This window comes from Lissotriton helveticus, chromosome 12 (genome assembly GCF_964261635.1).
Source record: "Lissotriton helveticus chromosome 12, aLisHel1.1, whole genome shotgun sequence".
Classification (NCBI taxonomy): Eukaryota; Metazoa; Chordata; class Amphibia; order Caudata; family Salamandridae; genus Lissotriton; species Lissotriton helveticus.
This window is the reverse complement of record NC_136073.1, coordinates 217,483,749-217,504,262: the sequence shown is the minus strand read 5'-3', so window position 1 is coordinate 217,504,262 and position 20,514 is coordinate 217,483,749. Positions and strand designations below refer to the sequence as shown.

General features: G+C 44.3%; 1 protein-coding gene across 3 annotated transcripts in view; it reads left to right on the top strand.

The window, feature by feature from the left end:
* Positions 1 to 20,514, top strand: part of KIAA0513 (KIAA0513 ortholog) — a 472,380-nt gene that overhangs the window by 187,427 nt on the left and 264,439 nt on the right. The window contains exon 1 of one of the 3 annotated variants that reach the window (XM_078670086.1): positions 18,353 to 18,518. The exons of the other annotated variants lie outside the window; for them this stretch is intronic. The gene's annotated coding sequence lies outside the window, so the exon portion shown is untranslated. Of the gene's footprint in view, positions 1 to 18,352; positions 18,519 to 20,514 lie in introns of those variants that run through there. 3 annotated transcript variants of the gene reach the window in all.

Here is a 20,514-nt window from a genome sequence, read left to right as displayed (position 1 = left end):
ATATAAGTGAAATTATAACTACCACTTTTTATTCGACTAATAAAAGCCTCGATTTTATTGAATGGCCTGCTGCAAAGCTTCCTTGTAAAAGATTAAAAAGTGCTTTAGTTATATGTCATTTTTCGATTTTTTTCCAGATTGCACTACAGCGTGTTTTTACAAGTTCAAAAGTTCACCCGATTTGCAAACGTGGGCCACTTTTTTAGGTGATTTGCTAATAGAGAGACCACCTTTATGTTGGTGCCCGAGGTATTTTCTTTCCCAGTCCAACCCTGTTAGCAAAGAGCCCAAACGAACTGAATGAAACTAAGCACAAACCTTTCTATGAGCATCGTCTCTGGCCTTAGGCTTACACGTGCTAGCAGGCATTCAAGCATGAGTGCATGTTTTTCGGTTCAAGTCTGAATAACCATGGAGCTACTCGATGGACTGATTTACCCGCACTATTGGTGCCTGTACTACCCGGAGTGCAAGCATGGCAGACTCAGGTTAGAGAAGCTCCGCGCCGAGCCCCGATACTGTGCCAATAATCCTGTTGATTTGGGACCATCTGTGCTTAAAAAGCAGTGCTTTGTGCAGCGGAGACCCTGAGCCTCGCAACGACTCTGGAAATTAGGATCAATGTGCCAGTATAAGAAGTGTGCACGCCAACGCTCCTGTGAGCCGTGAGACAGTGGGCTCGGAACGGGCAGGGCGCCGGGAGGTGCCGAATCAAGCGTCACACTGTGGATTGAGTGAGGAGTAGTCTGAATAACCATGGAGCTACTCGATGGACTGATTTACCCGCACTATTGGTGCCTGTACTACCCGGAGTGCTGAGTACGACAGAAACAGAGTTTTGGGCGACTCAGAAGCTTGTGAGATGAAAGATAGCGGAGGGCAGCGCTTGAGGGCAACGGGACCTGTACCTGAGTCTGGAGTGACGCTTCCACAGTGCAAAGGCCACCCCCCGTCCGAAGTACAACAAGGAGGGCGGGCAGGCACACGGACAGCGGGAGGGGGGTGGGCAGGCACACGGACAGCGGGAGGGGGAAGGGAACGGCAGCCCTCACCTCGACTTCCTCCAGCGGCGGTCGGCCGCGGAATGGGAAAAGCAAACGAATAAAAAAAAAAAACGAAACTCCGCTCACGGCCGCGATGACGACATCGCAGAGGCGGAGAGGGAAAAAATCTCGGGAACGCCCAAGAATCTGGTCCGGCCATGACGGACAGATCTCTGTTCCAATGGCTAGCCTCCATTTATGGAGCTAGCCAATGGAACAGAGGGCGTAATCCCAAGCCCACTCTGTTGTAACATAAGATTTCGCCTGCGCCGAAAAGCAGCGCAGAGCGCAGCCTTCGGCCAGGCGAAACCTAAAAAGTCTCAGTTTCTCCCTCGGTGCAATGCTGAGCTCCTGAGGATTCAAGCTGGCTTCCTAGTCTGACCTAGATGCTGGGACACGAGGAATGAAGCTACCACACGTTCTGTCCTTTTGATGAGAACCTTGATCTTTCTCCATGTCGTGATTTGATTTGACCTTGTCTCGGTGCCAGATGTGCACCATCTCTGCAACTTTGGGGGTAAGTGCTTGAGGTATTCCACTGAAACACACTGGTCTTACTTGGACACTGTCAGCCCTTGATTGATGATCTGGATGGCAGCCTGTGCTTGGCTGGTCTCTGGAGTGCATTACTGATGTTACTCCAGTATTTACTTTTTATTATGCCTGGTGTTGACACACACAATGACTTGGAGGAATCCATCTTTGGCTGTTGCTGCCTACCTAGTATCGGGTCTGGGGGCTCTGTGGACTAAAGCGTCCATTGCAGGGGCCTGTGTCGACCTCCTAGTCACAGGTTCAAATCTTGGCCAGTCCACTCAGCCTTTCATCCATCTGAGGTTGATAAAATGAGTACCATTGAGTGGGGTAACAATGAACATCTGTTATTCAGCGGCAAGAGACCTCTGGGTGAACGTGCGCTTTACATATACACATGTTATGCTATTTTACCTCCTCCAGGCTGCTGGCTCGCGGGACAGCAGCCTCTACTATGGTGCAGACATGATTTGCTCGGCATCCTCCTGCACATCAGGGGTGACTGAGGATGATGGATGCCATTTTAACCAGTCAGTTTGCTCATATTTGTGAAGCCGTACCCTCAGGACTCAAAGTTCCACCGCATAGTGCGAGGAGGTGGGTGGATTTTGGCTCTGGAAAAGGTGGCACTAGTGGTTTGTGATCTGTGGCTAGGGTGAATGGGGCATTCTTAGGGATATACGTTGAAATTGCAGCAGCTTCTAGGCTGTATGAGTGGCATCCACAACCAATTGGGTTTTTTTATGTGGTGTGAGTGTTGGTGAAATGTCCAGTAAGTGTTGGATCAAATGCATGCCGCCACACATCTGGCATCGCACTAAAGACTGGACTCCTGTGATGGTCTTTGATTACATGGTAATGTTGTTGCTATAGAAGACCTGCTCCTGGCTATCGCTTCAAAAGCTTTCTCGGAGGTTCTTTGCTGGTGGTTAGGTATGAATTGATGGGAGTATGTGAGCCCGTCGAGGATTCGGAAACTCAAATTTTGCAGAGCTTTTGCTAGTCTAACATTCTGTAGAAAGTCACACCAGCCATAGGTACACAAATCTTAAAAATGTTGGGCCTGGTTAGTGAATTTCATTCTTCTCTCCGGACATTGTCCTTCTCGTTTCTTCTGTATGCATTTCCAGGTCTCCTGAGAGTTCCAGTGATATCACAAGTTCTAGAATGTTCTTCAGAAGTGTTCTTTGAGAGCTGACGCAGCTTGAGAATCATTAGCCTTATATTCGTTTTTCATCAGATTTTCGCAGCTCAAAAGTGCTTACCGCATTCCGCAGCTATAAGTGGAAGACACCTAGATAGGTATCCTATTCTTCTCAGGCTTGCTGCAGCAGAAACTATTCACATTTGGTGTGTATCTGACGGTCAAAAATGAATATTTATGCATCCACTGCCATCCTTGTTATCCGATTTGTTGTTCAGTGGCTTTAGGAACAATTGGGTCATTGGAGCCCTAACAGAATGATGTGGATTGAATGTCATGTTGGCACCATCATCATCACCTTCAACGGATTACACAGTCTTGTCGTCCATAGTTTCCCTTTTGATGCATGTGTTTCTGGTGAGACATGTGGACGAAATAACATAAGTGGGTCTCACAAGATTGCGGCCTTTCCAGAAGCATCATCATCAGACATGGTTGAGTGGGGGACTTTGTTTCAGCGGTGAGAAACAAACGTTCGAGTAGAGCAGCGGTCACGCACAGCCTGTAGAGCATCCTTCATTGCTATTTGTTTGTCAGAGCTCTGTCAATGGGTGAGCCGCAGGTTCCTGGTCTGAGGAGGTTTGGGAGCAGCAGAACATTGATCCTTGTTAGTAAGGAACTATCCACCGCATATGAGGTATCCTTCTTCAGTCTGCCACATGACCTTGCCAAACACCACAAGAGAATACTGATTACCCCATGGGGCACAGTGCACCTTAAAAAGACTACCCTGCACCCTCTCAGTCTGAAAGTCTCTTCCATTCCCCACCTGATCCCTTCAATGTAGTCTCTCCCATTTCACTTTGCTAAATTTTTATGGCAAAGTATCAAATAGCATGCGTTCTCCAATTGGCAAAGTCAGTCACTTACATGGGAAATGCTTTAGTTACCTTCTCAAATGTCTGTCTCTCTTGCATGCTAGGTATGTATCCATCAGATAAATTCTATGGCAGAGCCAAATGTGCATACTTTCCAACAACCAATATGGCTGTTCCAGACATATTAATCTGGCCAGCCTCCTTGATTAATTATGCCAGTGCGCCTTTTGCGCCAGGATGTAACACCAAAAGAACAATGACGATTTCATTCTTTTGAGCTATGCTAAGTGCTGGAGGTGTGGTTTGCCTTTAGACAAAAGAAGATACCCGTTATATGCATAGGGCCACTATATGCGATTGTGCGGCTGTAGCGTTTTTCACATAATTATGGATTTGTTGCAGTTGCCACTTAATCTATCATTTTATGCATAATCTACATATTTTAACCACAACTTTTTTTTCTAGGTCAAACGTTTCAAAAGTTACTAAAAATGCAGCGACATCTGTTGCTGTGTAATAGAAGGCCCTTTGCAAAGTTTTACTAGTTAGCTTTCTGTTGCTGGATGCTAGATTTGAGTGTTAAACTGCTACTAATGAAGTGCAAACTATGCCCAGACAGTGTTAACGAGCATAAAATTGACCAAATAGTGATGTAATACTAGCACAAAATGTACCGCATTATATTGCATAATTTGCCTTTTTGCACCTCATAATTTAGTTAACCCTGCCCCACAATTTCGCCCTTCCCTCCTGCATAATGCCAGTGTCACCAGAGTTACAGATTGTGTCATTAACATTTACGAACATAGATTCAGGAGTACGTGAAATTGATAGGCAAATAACGCAGACTGCAAGTATAAAATGCAATTGCAGTGAAATGGTCCTGGACAATAAAAACCCCAAGGGCAGATTGCAAATAATAAGCTGTCCACCTGAGGTCTGTTTCATGCTACTTTAACCTTCAAGCTTTGTGCCTGGCGACACAACACCCAATAAATACATTTACGTAGAATGTGGGAATGATTTTGTGTGAGACCTTGAAGAGCTGATTAGAAAGAAGCCACCATCCTTTTTACAAGCATGGATTCCAAAAAGAAGATTGCATTTCACTTTATCCCCGATGGAACACAAAGAATAATGGCACAGTGACCATATTTTTTATGCAAAGATAGGGCGATGACCTTGTGTCCTTCCGCCTGTGAGAGGGGCGTGGGTGAAATATATAGTTCTTGCATGGTTGAGTCCTTCTGTTGTGTGTTGCCTTCGCTCACCACTGCTTTAATGTTTCTAATTACTGTAATGAGTGTGCACAGCAGGAAACTGTCGGGCTGATGGTTCTGTAAGGAACACGCAAAGGGCCTCAGCAGCTGCAGCCCATGGATGCTAACGCGACCAAATTCGATAGCACTACAAGTAACCAAAGTTTGACTGGGGGAATATATGGTTAATGTTGCAATCTATGTGGGTGTAAGAATCTGTCCACCCATGTAATCTGAAATAAAAATAAAACTTTCTGCCGCTAAGCCCATTCCAGAAGGTATGCACACTCTCTTTGAGATCCATCTCATTCTCAGTGTGATATCTGTTTGTTGGTCAGAGATGCACTCAAATTTAGAGCGGTAACAGAAAATGCTTTAATTTAGCGAGGAACTGCCCAATCTGATGGAGAATCTACCAATAGCAATTTCTTAACCATAAGGATTGTGCACTCAGACATGGAGTAGATTACCAGTTAAGTGCCTGCCTTCTTTTTTACTGATGGGACTATCTCCGCAGCAGCGAAAGGAGATGCAGAACGTTTTCTCAAAGGAATGTGGCCTAGAATGATTACCGGTGGGTGAGGCCCAGATTGGCTAAAAGAGACATCTCCTTGCATACTAGAAGCAGCTGGTTGCACTCAGGTTTGCCTTGTGAACAAACGGGCCAATCGGCAAGATCTAAAAACCCTAAAGAGAGTTTCAGTAGAGGACTTGGGTCAAAGAACGACTACATTGCTGTGTGATTTGGGAAAAGTGTTCTTCCAAAAGCCCAGTTGTTGTCTCCATGACTCCACAATGTTCTGTTAAGGATCTTCGACCATACTATGGATTTATATTTTGGTTACAGTAAACGCACCAGACAGGAGAAAGAAATTAATTCGATCCATAGTCACCAGTGCTGGAGATAACTCACTGGGGAATGGAATCTTTTTCTTCTAGCTTCCCCTGCCTCCCCCAGATCTTAGTCCAGTATATATGTCTTTTGAGCACAATGGACATGCCTTGTAATAGCCCATCTTAAGATTCACTTAACCTCCTCTCTTTCTTTTTTTCGCTCTTCAATATGCATTTGCTTTGGTAGATACGGAATTGATTTGGCCTTGCTTTTACTCTACCTCTAAAAAGGGTTTCTTTACATTTTTGCTCCTCGATGCCTACATTTTTTTCTATGACTATTTATGTATCAAGTTGTATCTTTTTCATGCACAATACCTCAAAGATTAATATATTCAAAGTGTATTGAATTATAACTTGAAGCTAACATCTCAAGTGGCTGGGATCAATTCAGTCATTCCTTCCATCACATGTGTGTTTTTTTCAGGCCCTCCATTGATGTGCCAGGCCTTAAATAAAGGCTGCTTATCTCAGAAAGACTCTCTATTTGTTACCTTTGTAGGCTGCTCGCTTTGTTTCATTAACTCCCCTCCACAGAAACGTATCTTCCCTGGACCAACAACGTATTGAAATAGTTTGCTATCACAGAAGGACACACACTACATGTGGCGCCCAGGGTCAGAGTGAGTTTATATTCCTATCACTTTCCGTCATCAAACTTCTCATCCCTGAACCTGAGCTAACCCCACTGTTTGTTTCATGGAGCTCACAAGCTTCCAAGGTCGAACAGCGCTGCCTTAGTCCTAAAATAGAAGTGTGAGTTTCCATGACTTGTTGACTAGTGTGACAGCAGATAAGCCCTCCCCCTCTGCTGCCTTCCTGCCTCCTTTCGGCTCTCAGACCCTATATGGGGTGGTTTCAAACTTTGTCATTGGTTAGTCATTAATAATGTTCATCTGTTTCTGTTCTAGGAGTTTAGAAACCTCTATCACACGGCCCAATCCAAGAAATAAGTAAACCTGACTGTGCAAACGTCGTGAGCCCAATGTGGCAACCTAAGCACAGCTTCTTTCGTCCGACATGTGTTGCATTAGAGCGCTACTTGCCGCACTTGCGGTCCAGCCTGCATTAGTTCGGCTTCTTCCTATATCAGGATACTCCCTGTCAAAGTACAGTCCCACTCGTTGTGGTGGCTGTACTTTATATCAAGAAATCGCAATAGTCACCGCATCTGCTGTGTCATATGTAAGGTCACTGTCCTTCTAGCATCCAGACAATGGCTAGACCTGAAATGACATCTACAGTGCATTGTCCTGTATCTCACTGTCCATCAACCTATCAGTTCAAACAGTCACTAGACTTGCTTTGTTATATATCGGTGCACTGTGCTGTCAACCTAACTTCAAGACTGTCTGTAGGCCTGCTGTGACCCATGTCACGTGCTGTCCTCTATCTGTGCACTGTGTGTCAAACCAGCAGGCCAGGCAGTCCTCGGATCTGCTATGTCAATCGTCAGGTCGATGTGAGTCAATGCAGCATCCACCCCATCCCCAGACCTGAATGTTATAGAAGTGTGCTTTGTGTGTCAACCCAGCATCCTGACAGTCCACAGGCTTGTTGTGTCATATAAGGGGGCTCTTGGCCAGCCTATCATCCAGACAGTCATTATTACTGCTGTTCGCTATATCGTTGCACTGTCCACCAGCATAGCAGGCCAGACAGTCGCTGAATCTGCTATGCCATATGTCAGATGCTGTGTGTCTCAATCTTTGAGTCCAGACAGTCACCAGACCCGCGGTGCCCTATATATGTGCACTATCCATAAACTTGGTAGCCCCATCAACAGACTGGCTGTGTACACTATCGTCCTCCGCCTAGCATCCAGACAGTCACTAGATCTACTGTGCCATACTTTGTTGAGCTCCCGTCAACCTAGCAGCCTTGACATCCATTAGGCCAGCGATGCTATATAGCAGCGTGTTACCCCTCAACCTAGCAGTCCACTCAGTCACTAGACTTGCAGTGGCTTATATCAGTGCCTTGCTCATCAGCGTGGTGCTCCAGACACCGGTGTGATCCTATATTGGTGTGTGAACCATCAAGCTAGCAGAGGAGTCACGAGAACCGCTGTGTCCTGTAGCCTTCACATTTAAAGCCAGCAAAACTATTTATTTATTTACTGAGGGTTTTATATAGTGTGCACTCGACTCCCTAAGGGTGTGCGAGCAATTAACATGATACAAAGTATACAGAACAAAATTGGTTAGAGACATAGAATGTCTGTGGTATACAACTATATATGCAGCAAACCAGCTTAACGCAAACTGTGAGTTACCGTCGGTTATTATGGACGATGTAAACAAAATAATCTGTAATAAAGAAATTCAACAAAATATAGCATAGGGAAGAAGATGGGTGAAGTTTCCCTATTTGTATAGTATAAAGTGATGGTCTCGGAGGAAGGGTGCTTTTTGTACAAAATCGAGACTATGGCCTTGGTTAATAAGGAAACATGCCCATTATATGTTTTTAAAAAAACAAAGGGGCTTGTGTCACCAAAGACTGTTGGAATGTAGGCTATAACTGCATTACTATCAAGATCAGCTAACGTGCTGGGCAGTACCAAATAGACAGAATATCTTTATTTGGCTTTCATAAAGATGTTTCCAGCAAGCTGGTTATAGGGAGAAGATGGAGAGCGAGTTCTTCCACACCCTTTCCCCGGCCATGCTCATGGATCCCCAGGCTCCAGAGATTTTCGGTGGGAACTTTAACTGTATACACTGCACTCACGTGGATCATTCAGTACCCCCCTCCTGGGGACACAGGGAATCCACGCAACGAGACACTTTAGAAAGTGGAAATAGGCAGCATAACTACATGACATCTGACGGGCGGGTCACACTGGGTAGACAGAATACCCATACTATGCCCAGGGGCACCAAGTACACACCAGTCTCAATAACAGTTTCTGAAACAGAGCTCTGGCCTAAGATGGTTAGTTCAGAATATCTGGGCTGAACCATATCCGGCCATAGCCCTCCTAAAGTCAAGTTCGAATAGGGGGGGGGGGGGGGGGGGGGGTTGGGTACTGATACCAACGTGAAGCCTGCAGTCTGAAGCTCTTCTTGACATGGTCTACAAGTACATTATCAGTACACATTTTCTTAGCTACTTTTAGGAGAACGAGGGTTCTGTGGGGTCCGGATGGAACAGAATTGGATGCAGCAATGAAGGTAGTCACACAGGGACACTTCATTACGACTCCTTGGAAGGCGAGATCTTCTCTACTCTGCAGCATGTTGGACTTAGAATCACAATTGAGGTTGGCCGAGAAAGATGTGGTAACGCTGGATAGTGATGAGATGTGGCAACTCAGCAATATTGACTTTAAGGTCATCCCTGGCTCGTCAAGATGGCGACAAACCAGGATGCATCCTGGCATGACTGCTATAGTCAGCAGTCAGTAGGACCCTAATAGGGCAATCTGTGACACCCCCAGAAACCCTGTAAATACACAGACTGGTATAAATGAGGTCTTTATACAATATCATGATGTGCTTTGTTGCTGATCGGATCCGGGACCACATATGGGAGATTGCTCTCCCTGCCTGATGCCCAAACAAATACAGGACTAAGAGCAGTCTCTACAACTAGAGGAGGTAACGGCGGTAATCTGTCACATGGCCCTAAACAAACTTTTTGTGATATGACGGGCCTCAGGTTTAATTGGGGAAAGTAATGTATATTTCCCCTACATGGTGTGGAGCGGGCGGAGTTGGTCGGCTTAGAACCTGGGAAGTTACCATTGTGTCATGAGACTTTTTTTAATCTTGGAGTTAATGTGCATCACATGGACAGAGACCTGCTGGACAGTCATCATGGTAGAGCCCTGACGATGTTACGGCAGTCCCCGACTTTCTGGCGCAACTACCCCTGTCACCTATGACCTGGGCATCCATAGCCAAGATGATAGCTCTCCCGCAGCATCTATACTTCTTTATGTCATGCTCGTTCTTTCGACAATTAAATGGAGTTCTGTCTGACTTGATATGGGGTTGTGCTTGGAAAAGAGTGTCTATTCAAATACTCCAGCGGCTGCTAGTAAAGCAAGGTTTTAGGTCACCTGACCTTGAGCCCTATTTTGTGGCTGCACAGCTACAGCGGCTCATGCGGTTGCTTGCTGGCGACGCAATAGTGGAAAGTAGAGCAATCAGGGAGGAATTCGGGGGTACTGGTGTGTAGGATTAGTTGCTGATGCCAGGTGACCCAGCCAGGGGACTGGGCAGACTGTCGCGGGTTGCCAAACGTTGCTGGAATAGATGTACAGCCTAGGCGCAGATTAGTACAATACGCAACACAACTGCTGCTGTGGAGCATACCAGGGATGAAAGCCCTGCTGCCCCGCATAAGTTCAGTTATCTACAACAGAACCTGTGGCGGGAGGTGAGGGTAAGCCCAGTTGGTGACTTATATGAAGAGGGCACCCTACGATCATTTCAAGACCTACAAGACACGTACGAGCTTGGAGCTGGTCTCTTTCTTGCTCACAGTACGGGATGGGGAGAAGGGCTGTCACAATGCTATATACAGCACTGCAGGCCTCGGACAAAGATCACACACTGCGTGGTAAGCCCGGGTGGGAAGAGTGCTTTGGGGTAGCAATAACCGATAAGCCGATGGGGATGGCACTGCAGCAGGTTAAGTGGGTTTCTCGTAATGCCCGATTGAAGTTCACTAAGTTCAGTTATCTACATCAGACCTACCTTACACCACACCGGCTCCGCAAGATGTTCCCAGACGGAGCCCCGTAGTGCCCATGTTGCTGGCACCCGGATGCGACGTTTCTACACATGGTGTGTAACTGCACGATACTAGCACAGGTTTGGGTGCGGGTGATGGAGCATATCTCAGAAGTGATAGATGTACAGCTGCCACCTGATCCCCTGCTATGCCCCCTGGAGGATTACAAAACAGACGGAATGCACTAAACACTACCTGAAATAGGTAGACCGGGCAGTGGGCTGGCCCCATTTAAGCGCCAGATAGTGATGCCCTGGAGAATGGTTGACTCCTGGTGGTCCATAAGTGGTCAATGGTGAAGGCGGATTCTGTTCCCCATGAAATGCAGCAAAGAGGGAGAGCTGGAGCTGCCACACAAGGGATACTTATATACTTAAACTGCTTGACAAACTAGACACCCCCACATAATGGATATGATTGATTGGAGGTTTGAGGTGGCTGCCATTGTGACTGTTCAGGGGTCCATTGAGGCTATCATGTACCCCCCTCTATCCCGTATTTCTATGTACCAGATGTCATATGCTCCCGGCACAGCTGCACCCCACCACACACAGTTATTCTGCTGCGATGTAGTATCCATACTGAGTTAAACGTTCCGCTGTTAGGTTGCCGTTCCCAAGGAACTTATTTTTTGTTTGTTTGTTATTAGTTCGGTTGAGATAGCAGTGATTATATGTTTTAGCATTAGCTAAATACATAGATTTTTTCTTGATTCCTCTGGTCAAAGAAACTCAATCATATATAAAGGACTCTATGGACTTTATATCGAAAATAGAAGAGCTGCCTTTTAATTTGGAAAATCAAGTGTTAGTATCTTTTGACATAGAATCACTTTATACTAATATTCCTCAAGATGAGGCTATAGCTGTAATGAGATTTGTTTTGGACTTAAGGGAACGTCCGCATCAAGTACCCACCGAGTTTTTGGTATCTCTGGCCACCATTTGTTTAAAAAATAACTTCTTTAACTTCAAAGGCCAACTATACTTACAGATCTCGGGAGTGGCCATGGGTTGTAGTTTCTCCCCAGAAATAGCTAACTTAGTGATGGATCAGTTCGAAAAACAGTGGATATATAGCGACACCAACCCCTTTAAGAACCAGGTAAATCTGTGGTGTCGCTATATTGATGATATCTTTATGATTTGGCAGGGAAATGAGACAACACTACAGGAATTTCACAATTGGTTGAATTCCGGAACTTGTGAGTTTAACTTTACAATGTCCAGCAATCGGAGAAAACTTAACTTTTTGGATGTTTACATACAAGAAGAGAATGGCCACCTTGAAGTTAGTCTGTATACTAAGTCCACAGACCGTAACACACTATTACATTTCTCAAGTTGTCACCCCTGCACACTTAAAGAGAATTTGCCTTATGGGCAATTTCTTAGAGTGCGGAGAAATTGTAGTAGAAAGGAGGAATATTTCAAAAGTGCAGAAATCTTAAAAAACAAATTGGTGGCTAGAGGATACCCAAAAAGGTTAGTCAAGATTGCTCTGAAAAGGGCTTGGTTTACACCAAGAGAAACACTATTAACACCTAAAATTAAAGATGCAGATACACCTTTGACGTGTGTTCTTACATACGATCCAAAAGCGAATAAAGTAAAAAAGTTGATCCAAAAACATTGGAAACTTATTGAACATCTGGGAATCAAGAAGCCACTTTTCGCTTTCAAAAAAGGTAAAAATATTAGACAATCCCTGGTTAGAGCAATGAGAGAAGAAGACTCCTCACCCAAAGATTTGCGAGCACTTCTAAATCTACCACCTATAATAGGACATTATAGATGTCAAAATTGTGTGGCATGCAATCTAACAACAGATACAAAGGAGGTTGAAATAAATGGGTTCAAACATTATCTCAAAAGCTTTTCAAATTGCAACACAAAAAATGCAGTATACTGTATTAAATGTCCGTGCAATAAGGCCTATATTGGACAAACAACCCAAATAGTGAAAAAACGCATTCTCCAACATAAATCAAGGGTGAAATGCAAAGTCCAAGGAGCACCATTAGTGCAGCACTTTGAAACTTACCAACATACGGAGAATGATATCACTTGGACAGTTTTATGTGTGCTGAATAAGGGTAAACCAGAAGAAATTGAATCCAAATTAAACAGGTTAGAGGCCAGACTAATCGAAAAATACAAGACAGCAACCAATGGTTTGAATGACAGAGATGAAATTTGGGCACTGATATAGAATATTCTGTTGTTTGACTGTATTCTGGTACGTTTCTGTATTAAATCAACTGTAACTGAGATACTGAATACTAGGTGATACTGAGTACTATGTACAAAGGAATTTGTGTGATTTGGTTTTTATTGTGAGGAGTGGCAGACCCTTCATAATTGGTGATGGCCTTCTCTATTTCACTTTTTAATTTCGTTTCAATTTGTTTTCAGTGCGCGGTGTTATTAGTTTTTTATTTTTTATTCTGCAATATAGTTTTCCATTACCAAGATACAAGCGTTGCAATTAGTGAAAGATTTCGGGAGGCATAAGTCTTCTGTAGTAGTTTGTTTTAATCCAAGACCCCTTTAAGGATTAGTCTGTTCTTTATTTCTGGGTCAGTGGGATTGTATTTCCGTACCACGTGACCGGCATTGAGACGCCACAGATCTAACATGGCGGACGATTGAAGACTACAACGAACGAGCGCCACTGCATACTAAAGTAAGCATTTTCCTACCAGTACTCGGCGTAATAACGTGAGGGATACTAATTATTGACCCTAGTTATAGTATTCTATTATTATTCAGATACCCGTGTGAAATGAGAAAAGAGATCGAGTGTTCCGACATATCGGGTTGGATTTTGGCCCGCACAAACTAGGTAAGAAACCCCCCTATGACGATCAGACCATATGTCTACTAGATTTGGTGTTCGTATATTAAGTAGGAATACTGATGAATGTCATTACATTCGTGACGGAGAGAGCGGCCATCGGAACTCCTCTAGAGGCTATTTGGACTGCACTAATTAATGGGAAAATAGGAATCCACACACTTTTGTTCGGTAAGCAATAATTGACGATGACTGGGTTACTCCACCAATATGTGCCAATGGAGAAACTCATATTTATAAGTTGCATTTTCCTGGTTTTACAGTTATTTACCAGTTCACTTGGAAAAGAGCTTTGCCGTTCGTTGTCTGCAAGTCGGTTGGAGCACATTAGCTACGGTAATAGAGCCCCCGATTTTATGACAAATATATTTTGTAGCAGAGATAAGATATGAAGGTGGATGTTTCTTTCTTGACACTGTTCTTTATCGGCGCTCGCGGTTACCGGCATTTATACCTCGCGGGAGGCACAGCGATCCACCGGCTGTCCTGCGTTACCGCCGCCGTGGGATGGGTAGGTGCTGACCCGCCTTTGCCTAGAGCAATCCAGGTAAGGTGTAGGGGACGGGCATAATGGATGCCCGAATGATCGGGACACGTTATCATTTAACAACAGTGTGAGATCCACCTCCGTGATCACGCATATTATGACCAATAGATATATTCCGTCTACCCTTCCATGTAGGGGACTCCTCGCTGCTCAGGCCTTCCCAAGGACAGTTCGTGGGGCCCGGCCACCAGGGATTAAGGGTAAGGAATTGCCGAGAGTCACCCGCCTGGTGACCTCGCCATCATGATCCTAATGAAACACGTTTGGCTTTGTTTTCTCTGTATCCTCAGAATTCCCCCTTTTTAAAAAAATTTCTATTATACTACCGCTAAGCTGCAAAACACGACTGGGTGTCAGAGCATGGAGTATAAATAATGGTATAGACTTAACCTATGTATTCCTAGCAATTCTTCTATGGGATACATCATCACCCCCCCGCCCATCCCTTGACTCTCTACACACTCCCTCTCTCTTCCTCTTTACATCACCAGGTTGTGGATGTATACTTTTTGAACCATAGTAGATGTTCGAGTACGCTTCTACATGTAAGATCCTGACTGATTGCATCCAGGACTGAGTGTGTCCATTTTTTCCCAACATTTAGGGCATGGACCACCGCAGGATCATCCCCTGCCCTGATACACAGGTTGTATATGGAATTTTCTTCAATTAGGTGGAGATTTCGCACTAACTGATGAGCTACCATAGGTCCTGAAGAATTGCCATAACTGGCATGAAACATGTTGACCACACCATAGGCGAGGGTTGAACGGGGCCACATTACCTTACTTGTTGCGCTTCGCTACCCCTCCCTTTACCAATTTTAACTAAGCAGTGAGCCATATCATTAAAGTTGCTCTAATGGACTCTACTGACTTATTTTAAACTTCCACTCACGCTCACAATTGCACTCCCTAGGTCCCTCACACGCATGCACCCATTGGCCAGGAATAAAAGAACTCCGCCAAAAGAGTAGCACTACGTGCTACCCGGCAGGCATTGCACCGCCAGCCTGTCGTTGGAGCAGGAGGCCAATGATGACACGATACAGTCATTAGGTCGGATGGCTACTGTTGTCCAGCCTTTTAATTGTGTGAGGCATCCTTTATTCCGTTAAGGGTTTACTTGATTCCCTGCTGCAAATTGCTATCTTCCCTAGAGAGAGCGGCTACTCCCCCCTTTCGCCCCCCCCCTCCCTTCCCGTAGTTAACTCACCCCTTGGGGAACTCTGTACACCTTCTTGATAACTCCTTGTGGGACACGTACATTGGACCCCGGTAAAAATTGTCCCCCATTGTCCCCCCTGATTGCTTACAACTGTTTATCACTCTTCTGGAGAAATTGTTTAGTGGAAGTTGCAATATAGAGAGTGAGAACGAGTATGCACGTTGTTTGGAGTTGGTGTTGTCACAGCAGGGTGCCGCGTTATATTTCACTTCTTGGGTTTGTGTCTGACCACTCTGAGTAAAACATATGTATAGAATGTAAAAATGTAAAATATGTATATATCCCTTATCTCTGAACCTGTTCACAATTCTAAATGTATGTAGTTATATATGATTTCTTAATTTTTGTAGACAGATTATCATTAGCCCTTGTCCTGACGAGGCCCGTAGTCAATGGGCTGAAACGCGTCGACACCCACGAAGAGACACCAGTGTTAAAACATCTTACATTGTGAAAATACATATTTAAAAGAGTTTAATAAGAAGATAGGTTGAAACAATATAGACCTTCCTTGCTCTTTTTTTGATTTCTGGTTAGATCTTGTTTCTTAGGAATGCTTAGTTGTACATGTTTATAGCATCCTCTTTTTCAAAAAAATTTGGGCTAACATATTTTGAAAGCGATATAAAAAAATGTGTGTATATATATATGTGTAAAAAATAATGTGTGTATATATATGTTTGGTTTGTTATTGTACCTAAATATTGGTTGGTAAATCAATAAGCCGTTTTGGTAAAGAATTTTTCTAATCAACACAAAAAATAAAGTACAAGTCAAAAATTGGTGTTATGTTTGGGATTGGATATGGAGGTATATAAATGAGGTAGAATTTGTTTCATGAAAATGATTAGTTTCATTTAGGAGGAGACAATTTATATTGCTCTTTCATAAATTTATTGTTTGAATCAGACCTAAGGCATAATTTTGTTTTTGGATTATATGTTTTTTGCGGCACCCTAAGTGATTGGAAGCGATCTCAATCTTTCGATTTACTGTATTAATGGTGCAATGGCTTTATAGGAGTGCTAGTGTGATATATGTATTATCCATCTGTCCACTGTTATATTGATGTAGTAATGTGAAATTAAGTACTGATATACGTATGCGCTCAGTTGTGACCAGTTGTTGCGATATGTGAAATGTCAATGACCTATTTAATTTTTTTTTAAAGGGAGAAAATGGGCCATTTCTGTGGAATTGCTGTGTTCTGAATTGGTTCTGTGCTTTAGCCCTACAAAGACCTCCATGAGTTTATCTGCCATAGGTTTAACAGAACTCAGCGGGTAGTCTGTCGCTGCCCTGGGCCTTACTGCCATTCATAGCTTTGATCGCCCCTAACAATTTCACCTTCCTGAGTAGGGCATCTGGGTCACCCTTCTGCTCTAGTATAAGTCCTGGGAAATGTTTTCTCGAAGTTTGAGAATGTAGCCTTGGCCTTTCTAGAGAGTCCTTGAAACCTCCTTGACATCTGCCTGGGTGTTGGCACATTCCTCTCTTTTTATGTATAGCCTCAGCAGTACCCTCATGGGTAGCCAGGCGAGCTTCCCTGTTCTGTCCTACGCTCCTTTTAAGTTTTGGCGATATTGTGTGTGGGCAAACTTATGTAATGTATCCTTCGTCTCTCTTCCTATGCCTTTTTTCCACACCTCTCGCATTTTCTGTGGAACTGTAGTAATTTCTTTCTCCAGTGTGTGATGTTGCGTATATGGTTGGTAGCATCTTTATGCAGTTCATGCCCATTCCCATACAGCTCAGTCATGAACTCCCCTCTCATGAGCACATTAAGTGCTTCCCATGCATCACAATTGGCTGCACTGCGTTGTTTTGATATTTCTTTAATCTCTGATCCGACTATGCGTGTATGATCATGTGAGTATACAACACCCATCTCTGGCCCATGTGCATGCAGTCTTTAGGGTGAGTGATCCGACAGAGTCTTACCCAGATGTGTATCTTCCATGTTTACCTTCAATGCAAATGTTCCTTGCTAACTAAAATGTAGGCTATTTTACTGTTTCCACCCTGGGGTTCAAGTGAAACAAGCATATTTTGTGAGGGTACTGCGCTCTCTGTACATCAGCTAGCCCTGTCCTGTCCATCCCTGTCTTTAGTGCATCCGTCATCTTCTGCTGAGCATATACCCACAAGTGTGAGGTGTGATTATCTTGCAAATCCATTGAATGTGCAATTAATTTCTCCCATACACATCATGGCTATCACCGAAAACTGACTCAATACATTCAACTGATTACCAAAAGAACTCGGGCGATTCTACATTCAGTGCGTATTTACCGTGGCATAGGCCGTGTGATAAAGCATATATCCCACTGTCATGAGCAGCAACAATGCAGCCCTCTGCCACCTAGATTATCACTGCCTCAGTGTATGTAGTGTTCTTGGCTGAATATGTATGCCCTCACCATTTGCCTAAGTTTAGCGCTTTCTACTGGCATCAAATGTGGTATTAGGTCTATCTGATATTTGTCTGCACCATCTCTGTGTCACACCGGATTCCCAGTGCTCTAATTTCTGTCTCCTCACCAAATTTCCGAAGTTGAGGCCTTCGAGGTTGTTTTCTCACCCCTGCGCCCAAACCTCTCCCTGGCCATGCAGTATACATCCCATGAGGCTAGAGGGCTTCCCTCTGCTCTCCAATAGCACCTACAGAAGCTCCCAACAAATCGAGATTATCTACATAGTTCTATGTATCTTAAACATGTGTCTTGGATCTGGCTGAAGCAGGTTCTGAGAGTGACGGGTCCCTATTGGGCTCTCCATTTCTGCCCTCATCCTCAGGGAGGTAAAAAAATCTTAACTCTGCAGCAGGACCACCCTTCACTGCCTTTGATGTAACTTTGAAGAGACTCGTTGTAGGTCTTACATAATATCATCATTTCAGAACAGAAGCATTTTTAATATTATAAACAACGAAGCCATAGTTGTTGCTTATTTATCTTATGCAGCTAACAGCCATTGACAAAGTCAGTAGTCCTGACTTGGTGCGGGTATAACGTTTACTTGCTTTATTATGCATCTGGATGCAATGACCGAAACAGCAACATACCAGCCGGGAGGCACACTATGCTAAGCACAAGTTTTTAGTTTAGGGTTTTAAGCCACGCCCTTAATTACATTGGTCACGCCCATTTGAAAGACCCTCCCCCAGTTTTTCCATCCCACTTAAAGCCTTGCTTCTACTCATGCAGCGGTCACTGCAGTCACGCGCGAGGGAGGAGGGAGAGAGCGGCGCGCGCGGTTGTGCATTCTGTCTTTAATTGCAGCCTGTCCATAGCCTTCCTCTGTGGGTATTATCCGGATCCGAGCGCAGGGCACAGATGTGAGGAGTGCGGGTGCCAAAATCTGGCAAATTATACCCACCGGCTGAGCTGGGAGGTGAGCTGTTCGCGATGAAGTTATAATTCGGGCTCTGCGATTGTCTCTGGTTTCCAAGGGTGTGCCAGTCACAGGTGCGGAGCAGGATGCTTATTTGCGCAGGCTGGCAGCGGAGAGTGGGCACTTCAAATAAGAGGGTTGAAGAAGGGATGGCAGAGGAGAAGAACAATAGGAATGGAAGAAAAAGAAATCCCTTTAGAAGCCTTCTTTGTGTGTACAACAAATGTGACTTGAGCTTCTGCTGAAAAACTTGGGTCTGTCGGACTCTGTCCCTTGTGGGGCTAAATTTGTGCCGGTGTTTGCATGCGGTTGGCACCAGCACTACAATTTTTGCACTAGGACTCATTTTTCGCCATCAGACGTTGACCCAGAGAAAGCAATACAAAGGCAGAGAAAAAATAAAAAAGGGCGAACCCAAAAAAAATAAAAGAAAACAGTAACCCAGAGAGAAAGTGTGGATGGAAGAGAACCTGCAAGAGTGCAATAAAGAGACAGGAAGTGTGGGGTGGTGGAAGAAAGAGGTGCGAGGTGGAATCAAGACTAGGCAGCCTTTGGTATTCTGAAATGTATTATGCCAGTTGTGAAAGTAAAGGGTATACTGGCCCTCCTGGGTTTGATGACTATGATGGGTATCATACAGTCTGCGTCAGATAGTCCTTCAACACAAATCGTGTCAAGTATAAACAGCGATGTGATGCCACTTAGGAGCAAAACCTAAAACCTAGTAATAGGGACGAATTTTAATTAACTCCTCAGCTTTTTTGGCCACTCATGCCAAAAAATCTAGCAACTGCTCAGATCTTGTCTTCATTCAACAGAATTCACTCTCAGCTGGTCCATAGAGAGAGTTCGGGATGCAGAGAAGGGCATGGGTGTTAACTTCCGATACTTTTCAGTGCTTAAGAATACAGATGACTCTGGCCAATACTAGACAGTCCTCTGAACACTCCTTCAGAAGGACAAGTTCAAGAGGGTGACTTAGGACACGTTCTTTTCGTCCTGGAGCCAGTGGACTGGGTAGGTTGGATGGGGCCCTTGAACTTGCAGGACACATTGTTGCATGTACCCGTCCTGCAGTTCCAAAGGTGCTTTGTTCGTTTCATGGTGGGGTCAGAACACGCCAGTTTACTGCCCTACCCCTTACCCTTAATTTACTGCTCTAATGTAGATGTCTGCCATCTTGGATGAGTAAATTAAAAAGGAAAAGCAATTCGCAGCTGCAACGTTTCACATGCACGCACTGATATGTCACGAGGCATGTGCATGCATACTTCTTAAAGCATGCTTCTGCGCCATGACGCACGGCAGCCATCTTGGAATGATAACATTCACACATGACCTAAATAGAAACATTTGAGCATTAATTGTAGCAAACCATTCAGTATTCACTATAGTTCAGGTGATGCAGTGATCACGGCAGTAAAAACTAAACGGCAGTGTGGCCCATATTTCATCTATTTGAAATATTCTTCCCAGATCTTTGCTGGATCCTTTATACTCTGACAAAAAATATTTTAATGATGACCAGCACCTTATTTAGAAACCTTAAAATACTTCCTAGTGACTTGTTGCTGATTTTCTGATCGTAACACAGCAGACGCATGCTTATAGTATGTTTGGCCATTATATAAAGCACAATAGAAAAATAATTATGTTTTGTTGCTCTTGCAGACGGTATTTTATTACTGTACTCACTGGCGCTCATTTTACTAACCTCCGAAGGATGAGTGGCTAACCCTCCCCCATGCGGGATTGGAAGCTGTGCCCTGCAGCACACACGCCTCTCTCTGAAGCGGGTGCACAACCCACTGGTCTATTTCACAGCCAGCACATTAGGTAAACAGAACAGAAAATGAAATCCAGCCGCTGTCCTCTCGCGCCTCTTGGTATTTTCTGATAATACCTTCCCTGTTCAAAATGTCACGCAGCATCCGAAAATCCTCTTACACGAGCAAATCCTCCGCAGAGAAAGCAGAGTTTAATATTCTGTTATCTT